This window comes from Gymnogyps californianus, chromosome 16 (assembly GCF_018139145.2).
Source record: "Gymnogyps californianus isolate 813 chromosome 16, ASM1813914v2, whole genome shotgun sequence".
Lineage (NCBI taxonomy): Eukaryota > Metazoa > Chordata > Aves > Accipitriformes > Cathartidae > Gymnogyps > Gymnogyps californianus.
The window spans coordinates 6,507,823-6,519,587 of NC_059486.1; the positions used below are offsets into that span (position 1 = coordinate 6,507,823).

The 11,765-nt window shown below is 44.4% G+C and overlaps 1 long non-coding RNA gene across 1 annotated transcript in view; it reads left to right on the forward strand.

Moving 5' to 3' along the window:
* The window catches only part of LOC127023089 (uncharacterized), a 93,225-nt gene extending 82,250 nt beyond the window's left edge, over positions 1-10,975 (forward strand). The window contains exons 2-3 of the long non-coding RNA XR_007767398.1: positions 8,650-8,811; positions 10,834-10,975. This is a non-coding gene — a long non-coding RNA (uncharacterized LOC127023089). The remainder of the gene's footprint in view (positions 1-8,649; positions 8,812-10,833) is intronic.
* The last annotated feature ends 790 nt before the right edge of the window (positions 10,976-11,765 follow it).

Below are 11,765 nucleotides of genomic sequence, written 5' to 3' on the forward strand. Positions count from 1 at the left end.
TTCCTAACCATTTTTTAAATCAAGTTTGGAAGTAGTCTCCAAAAGAAATGAGCATGTTGGAAAAAAAAGAAGTTTATTCAGGATACTTCTGTGCTCCATGCTGAGGAATAAAGATTGCAATTTACCTTCTGCCCTTAATGAGATAGGGAACAGGGCATTGTGATAGCAGCTTCAGGTGGTGTGCCCCCAGGCTGCAGGTGAGGAGCCATGAGTTGCGCAGAAAACTCTTTTTCAGCAATGCTTGTGTCTCCATAGCAGCTCCAGGAATGACTGCTCAGAGATTGTTGCTGTGACACAGATAGTGGTGGCATGTTGGATTGTTATGGTGGTGAATTTTGAGTAGGTGTGAGGAAAACACATATGATAGCTGAGAAAAAGCAAAGAGGAAAAGGTGCCTCAGCCTTTTGGGAAAAGGATAGGAAAAACAGGAATGGTAATTACAGGCAAGAACCAGGTTGGAGCATGGGAGCAATGCCTGGATTGCTGGGGGCTGTACAGAAGCTCTAAAGACATAGGCACATTGCAAATGGATAAGAAGCAGGAGCAGCATTCAATAATGAGCAAGAGAGTAAAACAAAACTACCACTGACGAAGAATGCCTCATCATGCACATGGAACTCAAGCTAATTCCTTCTGCATCTGGTATATGACACTTTGCTGTGTGTACAGGCTCTGACCTAGCTGCACCAGCCACTAATATGGTGTAGAAGTTGCTTATGTTGGGGAGGAAACTCGTTAGAAGTCAAATAGCAAAATATACTGACAGTGAAAAAGAGAGAGAGAGAACTTCATGAACTGTTAGGGGGGACACTCAACTCTGTTGCCTGTTCAGGAATTAGGTGTCTGCTGAGACACACAGAATTTGGGTCTTTCCAGTTTCAGCCTTAAGGAAAGACCAGGTATGCTACAGTGGGTAAGTTAAGGAATATATTTCCTCTGACATACTTTAGTTCTAAGTACCTGGCTTTAAGGAGGCTGTTAATCACTGCTTCCCAGTGTCCCAGGGAGAACACTTCCATGGATCTGGATGCTACCAGACCTGAGGCAATGTTCACTCCAGGTGCACAGAAAACTGCAATCTAGAGTGGGCTGGACTCCAAAAGAGGCGCATTTCAGAAGGCTGGCATGCCAAAAGTGCATGGCTGTAACAAGAGTGATTAAAAAAAAAACCTGTCATGGATATTATGATGGTATTTTTCCTGAAATTCTTCCTCTTGTGAATAGTAAACACTGGTTTCTAAAGCACTTACTGGGCACCTGTCCCAGAAGAAGTGCTTGAACAGCAAAATTAAAGCGTGCTGTCAGAGTGAGAGGGCCAGACTTGGCCTTGAGCCACTGACAGCCTGTTTAATTCACTGAGTGAGGTGCAGGAGGAAAAAAGGAAAACTGAGTCACTGGTTGTTAGAAATTATGAAAACAACTATCAGGACCTGCTCAGAAAGATCCATTGGTAGGTAGCATGCCTTTTCTCTGAGTAGGGGCAAGGCTTCAGAAGATCACTGAGGAGTGTGCTTAAACAAATCGTATGGTGATGTAATATTTTCAGCTATGAATTTCTTTCAACAGACCGCTTTTGCCTAGGAAAACTATGAATCTTCAAGTGTTGATAGTAAGACTGTTTGTCCTGAGGATCTGGTGTCATATATATGTTTATAAGCAAAAATACGTGCATGTTTGTAGCGGCTTTTATACTACCCATCACTGCTTTTTCTAATTGACACTGCCTTTTGCAAGTGAAGGAGTTAATATAGCTCTGTTTCACACCAGGTGAAGACCCCGTGCCTCTCACTGGTGCAAGAAGAGAAAAAGATCCTTGTACGAAAGTTTGGGATTACATAATGTGAAAAGTAACTAGTGGTAGGGAAAAAAGAAAACAGCTCAGATAGCAGCACTCAAAACTGTGGTCTGCTGACTAGCCACTGGTTGTCTTCAGAGAATTGACAGGGCAGCTACAGGCTTGCTGACCTCTTCCAGCAAGCCTCTTCCATAAAATAGTTTTTAGCTTTGCTTCCCTGTGTTCCCCATGGCTGTAGATCCCATAGGGATTCCCCCAGTGTGTACATGATGTCACTCACAGTACAGAAAAGGCTGGGAAGCTCTGCTTTCCGATGTTATTCTGTCTGCTTCCGTCTCGGAAGGGTGGTTCTCAGATGTTCTGCATGGTTGTGTACCAGGCATTTTCAGCCTATGTTTCCAGTTCCAATGGACTTCAAAAGAGGAAGATACTCCCATTAATGTTTTGCATGATAACGAGTTAGGCAAGCATCATTTTTGGATGCAGTTGATGGAAGACTGGTTACTGCCAGTGCCAAGTAGGCGTCTTAGTTGAGACTATCAAATGATGTCTGTTGTATTAAACGCTTTGTTGGATTTCCTGCTTGGAAAGTGATGCATGTGCCAGGCAGACAGAGTTTTCTATTTTGGCATTAAAGCAATCTTGGCACCCAGTGCAAACTGTTTACTTTAAAACCTTAATTTTAAATATAGTTTTGAAACATACTTGGAAGTGTCTGCAAATCAACAGTAACAGATAGGAGACTAGAGCATCGTTTCCTTAATTCCTGTGTCCTTTTGAAATACCTTAATCTGCTTTGCTTTATGTGAGCCGCTTTGTGCATGATTTATTCACGCATTGTCTCTTGCTGAATTGGACAGTAGCTGAAAGACAGGTAGGAACTGAGAGTACAAAAGAACATAACGCACAGCAACATTTAAAGTCCTTTTAGTATCATTTAACCCTTTCTTGTGATATACCACTGGTGGAAGGAGAACATATTCCATCTTGCTGAGCAGTCAACAGAAATTGTCTGTGTTAGGATCTTGAAGGGCACTCTCCAGTCTGCTGCAAAGCCAGTGGACATGCTGACATGCAGCGCCATTAATTTCCACCTAGCAGAAAGGTTCTTTAGAGTGCCAAGCGTGACGCCAGAATACAAAACACTTCATTCATCAAAGCCGTAAGTAAGAAACTCTGTGTTTTTGGTTTTAGAAGTAACTTTTGTACATTTATGACTTTTTCCACATTAAACATCATTTATGGTTTGGAAATTGTTCAGGCAAGAGGCATGTGGTTTCTGCTCCCGAATATCAGCAGCAGTTTTGCTAGGTTCAGTCTCTATTTTAAGTTGACATTTTTTGGGCTTTTCATTTATCTTTTGGGTGGACCTCTTTGGAGCAAGCTGCCTCAAGGAGAACCCATAACCTTCTTTCTAAATGAACACTAAGTGATCTACTTAAGGTGAAGAAGATGATATTGGCATAGGGAATTTGGGTTCGGAGACAGGCTTCTGAAAAGTACCTGGTGAAGAACTACCTTTTCCTGGGATGTTCCCTCATCAGAGCAATTGCTGGAACAAATTGAGAAATAGGAATTTCACACCTGGACTTTGAGACATGAGTTGATAGGTTTTTCCATAGGCAACGTGAGAACTTATGGAGTAGCTGTTGAATTTTCAGTTAATTCTATTCGTGCTGAATAAATGGTAAAGGGCTGATGCAAGATCTTGGTTTATGATCTAGGAAATCCATTTTACAAATTTTACTGAGATTTCAAGGGCCTCCTTTTGCAGGCCTTTCTATGCGTAAGTGCCACATTTCAAGTGAGAGTGGATGGAATTACATAAATATGTTCTCTGTGTGTATCGAAGCAGAGGAGACTCTGTGGGTTGGATGTGCTTTTGTTCCTGCCTGCAGCATTTTGGATTCTAGTGCTAATTATTTCTTTAGCTGACCAGGCAGGACAGGATTTAGAAACAAGTGCCATTTTTTCCCTTTCTGTATTCAGTGCTCTGTCCAAGAAGAGCAACGTTTCTTTCACCTGTCTAAACGCTCTGCGAGGGCCCAGTTCCGCTCCATGCTGAGTCCAGTTACTCCACTGACTTACTCATGACGAATAAATGCTGTGGGGTGTCTGAATGCAGTGACAGCTACTGCAGTGCACAAACTTTGAGAGGTGCTAAAAGCTCTCAGTCAATGCCTTTGTGATTCTGGGGTTTGTAAGAATGTAAAAATTGCCTTGCTGGGCCACACCAGTGGGCTGGTTCTGTCCAGCCAAGGGTTTTGTCTCTGGCAGTGGTAGCAGGAGATGCTATTTAGAGGCAGCTTTCAAGCTTGGCCACTGTCGGGGCTACATTCACCTTAGACTCCCCAGACACTGCCTCCTGTCTGTCCTGAGCAGCGCCTGTTGTCCTCTCCCCAGAATCTCTGCTCTGGAGCTCCCTGCTCCCGAGGATTAGAGACCCCTTTTCTGCAAGGAAACCAGTGCCATCGCGTGGGATTCATCCTGCAGAACTAGCAGTGCAGAGGGAATCCCTGCTGTCTTTTCTGAGGTGTGCTACCAAGAAAAATAGCACTGAATAGAGGTCTTGTTTTATTTCCCTGCTCCTGCCTGAATAAGGAATGAATAAAGACATGTCCTGCGATGTGTTAGGGGAGTTTCTTTCACTTTTTGGCCCTTTGCTTCACAGCCCAGCCACTTTTGGTGCTGGGTGCCTCTGTCTGTCTCTTCTCTGGTGCAGTGATCTTGGAGACTGAAGTTTGCAAAAGTTCCCTCCAGCAATAGCCCGCGCAAAGTTGTCTGGAGCACAGCAAATGATGCCTAGCGCCTCTGGAATTTGGGATAGAAACCTGCTTGGAGGGGAAATATGTTGCAGCTATATTTTTACATTTGTTTCCTCTTTAATGTTTGATTGTATTCTTCCATTACGTGACCATGTTTATCCCTCTGTCTGTGCTGGGCGAACAGCAGCACTAAATTTCAAGGAGAGAAAACAAATATTTTTGTTTGTTTCCCTCTCTTGCCTAAACTTTTTGCGTGTGCCTACTTTGTATCCCAGCTGCTTCTGCAAGTCTAATACGCCTCTATTTCTAAACCTGGTTTCTCCTTCCTGGTGCCCTGGGCTAGGGGCTTGGAGCGTTTATCTCTGGCCTCCCATAGCAGAACAGCCTGTAACAGCGGGGTTTTGTTCCCGTCCTCCCTGGGTCAGGACCACAAGCCTACGCTTGGTGGTGCAAGCTCTCCTAGCTCAGTCTGCAGCTTGATTTGTGATGGTTTCCCAATAATGGGAAGAGATGATGAAAGCAAGGAAAGACACACAGATGGGGAAAGATATCTTAGGGCTGCCAGGGCAGCTGTTCGAGATCTCTGAATCAGATGGAGACAGAACTCCACCACCCTCAGCTTCCCCACCCTCAGCAAGCCATCTCCCATGTGCAAAGCAAAACCAGCCCCACCCCAGCTGTGCCATTTTAGCTAATGGCCTAGTTAATAAATGGCAAATTCCAAGGGTAATCCTGTCAAAGCCTTTCTGACATCCCCATTGATAATATTAACCACAAAGTGCTCCCCGGCTCATCTGATTAATACCAGAAGAATTCTACTTGATTAGATCATTACTGAGAGGAAATATAGGAAAGGCAAATATTCCAGGGAAAAATCAGGCTTTAGACAAGGGGGAAGGTCACAAGCGTCCATGGTTTGTAAAGTTTTTCACCTGGTGGAGAGGGAAAGATTTGTGATTGTCTTCTGCTCTCTGACAACCCTTGCAAGAGTATGCATGTCCCAGCCCTTCTTCTTTGCCTGTAACTCATTCATGTCATGTTGATATGAGCAGCTATAAGCCAAGCAAGTGCATACATCTTCGAAAGGTTGGAGACTTTGAATGTAAAGTCCCAAGGGCAGAGACCCATGTAATTGTTTCCTTGAAAAGTCTGGCAAGGTCAAATTAATGCAATTTCAGATCTTGGCACACCACTGAGAGCGGAGGGAGGAGCAGAGTTTCTTTCTCTATCCCCTTCCCTGGAAAAGCCGGGATAGTAGTTTGGAGGCTGGGTAAGAAAGCCAGTATTTTGGGAAAGATACTGGGCTGCTGCTCTCTTATTCTTTCCTACCCTTTCCAGAACTGTGGTTCTTAGTTGTCTTGTGTTGAGATAAGTGACAACTATTCATGCTTCTCAGGCTGCCTGCAGATTCAGGCAGGCATCACAAGATTCCTTACATATGGGCTTTTAAGTATTTATCGCCTTGCAGACTTCTAGACATGATGGTGGTGGTGGTGATGTCGGCTTTTTTTAATAAATGTCAAGATTGTGATACAGAAGATGAGTAGAGCAGTTCTTCGTCCCTGTCTTGTGATGCTGGCTTTGATACCTGTGTTGCCTGCGTCCTTGTTTCTTCGTCACTGTGAAGTACAACAGGGTTTGGTCATATAGATAGAATCGGAACAGGAGCAAACAAACACTTGGGCACACCTGAGCGGTTGTTAGCTGTGTGTGTCACCCTGGCAGCTCCCTAAAACTGGAATCTGCTTTACTGACCAGAGCAAGTATTAATGGGAAAAGATGTGTGGAGGAGAGAAAAGAGCAGGTGTTTGGAGTTAGATATGATTAGCTGATGTGTGTAAATACTTGATGGGAGGGAATAAAGAGGATGGAGCCAGACGCTTCTTAGTGATTTCTGCTGCAAGGGTGTTTGAACATAGGAACAGGTTGCCCAGAGAGGCTGTGGAGTCTCCATCCTCAGACATAATTCAAAACCCAACTGGACATGTCCTGGGCAACCTGCTATAGTTGACTCTGCCTTGAGCAAGGGGTTGGACTAGATGATCTCCACAGGTGCCTCTAACCTCAGAGGTTCTGTGATTCTGTAACTATGCTTGCAAAATACCTCTTAGAGGGTAGTTGAGATAAGTTGGCTTGGGAGGTGAAACTAGCTTCAGAATTTCTCATAGATCCCTGGAAATATCCCAGTTAAAAACAGCTCTCCATATTTTATTTTTTTTTAAAGTTGGTTTTTTTCCAGGCTGTGCTGGAACATAGCCTGCAGACTAATTGATAATCACAGCTGGGGAAAGAGGTGAACTGTAGTACCGCAGCAAAGCCAGTGGAAAGAAGAAATTTTTAAGCTGGCTCACTTATTTGAGACAATCTGGCATGTAGCTACACTTCAGTCCCTGCCCCCAAAGCGTGGGGCTATGCCATTCTCTGCTAAGATAGCAAGCTTGGCATTTGCCTTAAGGTATGAGAAGAGGATCTAGGAGGTCTAGAAGAGGAGAGCTGAGAGAGCCTGAGGCTCTTAAACAAGAAGAATGAAGGAGAAATGTGATAACGTCATGAAGTAGTAAAGGGCTGGAGGGACAATACAAGTAATACAAGGAGAATGGGTATAATTTGTTCTCCATATCCAGGGCATATAGAACAAAATTTCAAGGTTTTTAACTACAGCAAGACATTAGGAAAAAAATCTTTATAGCAGTAAAGCTAATGAAGCCCTGGAATAAAGTGCAAAGGTGACTGTGGGGTCTGTGAAGGAAATATTTAAAACATATTTTATATGTATAAAAATTTCAGTCAAGGATGGCAGACTGAGCTGACCTGCCTTTGAGCAAGGAGATGGCTGGACCAGAAGGTCCCTTTCTGTCCTCAGTTTCTGTGACTCCCTGGACAGTGAGAGTTCATATGCCGCTGAGAGCTTGCCTGTAGGAAGAAGCTCCTCTTGCTTTCCCTCACTTAGATCCTAACTCACGGGAAAGCAACAGAGATCCCTTTTACCCTGTGGTTTTCTTACCCTTGGACCTTCTCAGAACATGAGATGCACCATCTTGTGTGGCTTTTCACATCTGATGATGTCACCAAGTTCAGAGTTAGCCCTGGGTCCAGCTCCCCTCTTTGCAGAGAAGGTCAATATCAGAATTGGCCTTTTTGTTGTGCTGAATGCTGGTTGTTCTCCTTCCCAGTCAATAGCCTTTCTAGAAGACCTGTGCACTGACTAGTTTAAAGCCTAGCAATCATATAACTTGCTGCCAGTGTCAACGTGTGTAAAAATGTCATTATATGCTGTGGTGGCTCCTAATATGGAGCAATTCGTTAGGAGAGGGAGTGTGGTGGAAAGGCAGGCAATCTGCCTGGTGTGGGAGAGGCAACCATTGCTTGTTAACTGATCTTTTGGGAGGAGGGGAAATAAGTTGATAAAAATAATAAAAGGTTGTAACGCAGAGTAATTTGGGCATCAGTTCCTGTACAAGAAACATCTCTAATCCAGTGAAGGACTTTCAATCCTGATCTGACACATCCATAGGGAATTCCCCACCAAATGTGTCTTATTCCCCTCCTGTTTGCGCCCTCCCACACCCTGTCCCAGGCCACAGATAACATTTTTAGGCACACTCTGAGTAAGCACGAGGGACTGGATCCCACTGGAAAAGCAGGCAGTTGGGGAGATGAGGTTGCTTGCTTTGAAACGTCTTCTCCAGAACCTTCTTGGCTTCAAAATCGGCGTTGGGAATTCACTGGCAGCTGAGCAGGGATTTTCAGGCTTTCATTGGGTTCTAAGTGGGGAAACTGAAATCCCTGAGGAAAAGAAGTGTCCAAGTCCCTCTGAGGCTCCAGATCATAGTACCTTTTCAGACCGTCTCCCATTTGTCCCTTAAGTGGAAGGCACTGGCCTCAGCTGTCTTCTGCTTTTTGCAGCCTGTGCTTTAGAGGGGGCTTCTCAAGTGTGGGTTGGCGTCACGCTGCCCTGAAGAGTCAAAACCCTGTAACGTGCTGAGAGAGCAGACTCTCCAGTCCTGGCATTTCTTTATATTCCAGCCCACAACCATTCCCTTTCTGAGAAACCTAACCACTTTGTCTCCTTTATTCCCTCCCTCTCAGCTCCCTGGACACGTCTACTGCCATGAGATGTCTCAGCCAAGGATTTTGAGCCAAGATATGAGGGAAATGGTTTAACCAGATGTGTGCCCATGCCTGCAACACTGAGCTTTGAGATGCTGATATTTAAAAAGCTTGTCATCTCCCCTGCCTCCCAGCAGCAAGGTGAGTAATGGGTGGGACAGCAGCATATCCAGAAAAACACCTCTTTTTCAAGGGGAAGGAGAGGAGGTTATAATTCGACTGTAAAAACTTGCTCCAGGCTGAAAACTTGGCAAACAAAAGCTTAGCTTAAGAGTGATTTAAAAGGAAACAACAAAAAAGCATAAAATAAATCAGGGCAGTCATTTTGGGTGGAGATGAGGGTCCAGAGCTTAAAGATCATTCTTTAGTGGGGGAGGAGAAGGAACCGCTCAAGACAGAGTTGAATTTGGCTCTTAGCCCTACTATAACTAAGCCTTTCAAAGCCAGGAGAATAAACTGAATACACGTCCAGTCCCTGGCCTCTCCCTTTACCCATTTGTTAGAGGAAAGCAAGGCCCTATGTACTCTTTAAAGCAGAGCGGATGCAGATATGGTGGCATTAGCCGAATTCCTCCTATTGCCACTTTCTAGATATGGATTTCCCTGTACCTTAAATTGTAAAAGCACATAAAGTCACCGAGGCTCAGCTTGCCTAAGGGACAAAGAGGGACATCTGTTGCTCTCAGCATTATGGATCTCCTCAGGCCCTCTCTCACTCTGTGCCATACCACACCTGCTGCTCAGGATCTGTGCCCTTCTGCTGTCAGCATTGCACAGTGCCACTCCTTAACAAGCTGAAGAGTTGAACAAGAGGATGATCGCTCCTTGCAGCCCTTACATGGGCTGACTCCTCCAAAGTCCCAGGCTCACAAAGCTAAGGAAGAGGAAGGAGAGCTGGCTGGCTGCATAGCAGCAAAGACCATGAGCACAGAACATGCCTCTAGAGGGAAGGCTTTTCCAGACCATTACCTAATGTGCATGGCACACATGGTTGGCAGCACAGTTGGCACAGGCCTTGAAAAACACAGACGAGGCCCAGCCAGTTACCATGTCTTTTGTCATCTCCAGATCCCTGGGCCCCTCCAGCCTGTGTGCCCATACATAATTACATTGCAGACTCCCTTTGTAGTGCTGTCACTGTGTGATTTTCCTGATGGCCTGGAGCCTCCACACATCAAGTTAGGGAGGAAAGTATAATGCTGGCATTTTAGACAAACCCCTCAGCCTACTGAATTACCTATCCAATTGGATATATGGAAAAAGATTTCGCAGTGAGAGTGGGTTAAGCACTGGAACAGGTAGCGCAGCAAGTGTATGAAATCTCCATCTTTGGAGATTTTCAGAACTCAATTGGATAAGGCCTAGAGCAACCTGACATAGCTTTGCTAACTCTCCTTATTGCTATGCACACTTCTAAAACAGCCATCCCCTCGGCTGCCTGATGGAGTGCTTTGGCTGTAGCAGGTACCAAGGAACAAAAGGCTAAATGAATGATCAAAGGCTTGTAGATGTAAAGGACCCATTCTGAAATTTTCCCTCCCATTGCATGGTTAATACATGTTCAGTTCCATCAGCTTAAGTGACATGGGCAGTTGTGGTTTGGATGGGATGTTACCTAATTCTGCTCAAAATAGGCCTTCTTTGAAGGGCAGCACAGCTTAAACCTCTCTGGCTTTTGTAACAGGCTTCATAGTTTGCTCGCACATGTTTTTGTATGTGTTCAGAGATCCTCCCTTCAGGCACCTCAAGGCTGTCTGAAGAACTTAGTGCTCTCCAGCAGCAGACAGTGCCAGGCTTTGCTTCATATAAAAGAAATGCACTTTAATTCTGTCCTTTCTCCAGGCTTAATGAGGCAGGTAGAACCAGCCAATACAGAAACTTTTAGGATGAGGTCTATTTGTTAAGAAGGCTTGGAGAAGCTTTGCTTGTGCTTCTGGCACTGTTGTTCTTGCAGTATTAAGAGATTTCTTACCTATACTGGTATACTGTACAATTTGAGATCAGGTTGTGAAAGCATCACCTTTCTGAATATCTCAGTAGAGTCAACTCTACTGAGATGTTGAGGAAGGTTGTTCAAGAGATCTTGTTAAAGGGAAAGAAGCCTCATCTTTTAGTCTGCTCTTATGTTTCAGTGCTGACACTTTCGTGTATTGTCATTTCTAGGGAAGACTGAAGCCACTGAGCATGGAATCTAGCCCGTCTTCTAGCTCCCCACGTGCAGCAAAAACATTTACAGACTGATCTTCTATGGCTTCTTTCAAGCACTGGAGTTTCCTGGTGTTTATGTTTTCAGGGCACAAGCAACCCCAGGAAAGCTGCTTTTCAAAAGGTATGTCATCTCTTGTTTAGACTAGAAAAACTGAAAAGGGAAAAAAAGAAATTAAAAAATTTACCTTTGGCATCAAAACAAAGCAAGTCTTTCTTTTTCCTAAGCTTCTTTAACAGTGCCTTGTGCAAAAGAAAATGAAACTGTAAAATTACTTAACAAAATGGGGATGAAGGTAAAGGCAAGGTACTGGCGTTGGAGATAAGGTTAAATCAGAGCCCAGCAGAAAGAACATGGCAGTGGAAGAAGTTTAACAAGTTCATTTTATGTGCTACTGTGTCATGCTTCCCTTTGTTGCTCAAGAATGTTGCTTCACTGGTTCCTAGGGTGTGAAAGGGCCATGCTGCTGGGAGGATGTGCCCCACAGACCATGCATGAGCGACTGTTGGGCTACCTGACTCCGACAGAAAGGGTGATCCATCTGAAAATCGTTGTTTTACTTGTATTACAGTTTTGCTATGGACCAGGAACTGGTCTGGACTTTGTGGTCAGAGGTCTTCTGTAGTGTGATACTTTGCAGAACAGTACTGTGCAGGGCAACAGTGTAATGAGAAGTAGGCAGGCACTCCAACCAAATCAAGGGAAGTTAATATGCCTCTGTAGAAAGTATGCACAGTGGTCAGCAGGTTTGGAAGATACCCATCTTGTAAGGAGTTCAGGAGATCAAGCTAAATGCTCTCTAAAATAATGGAGATCCCTCTCACCTTTGCTGCCTTCGAAGGAAAGAAGCAGGACAAAGCACTCATAGACTGTTTTGTGTGTACACATA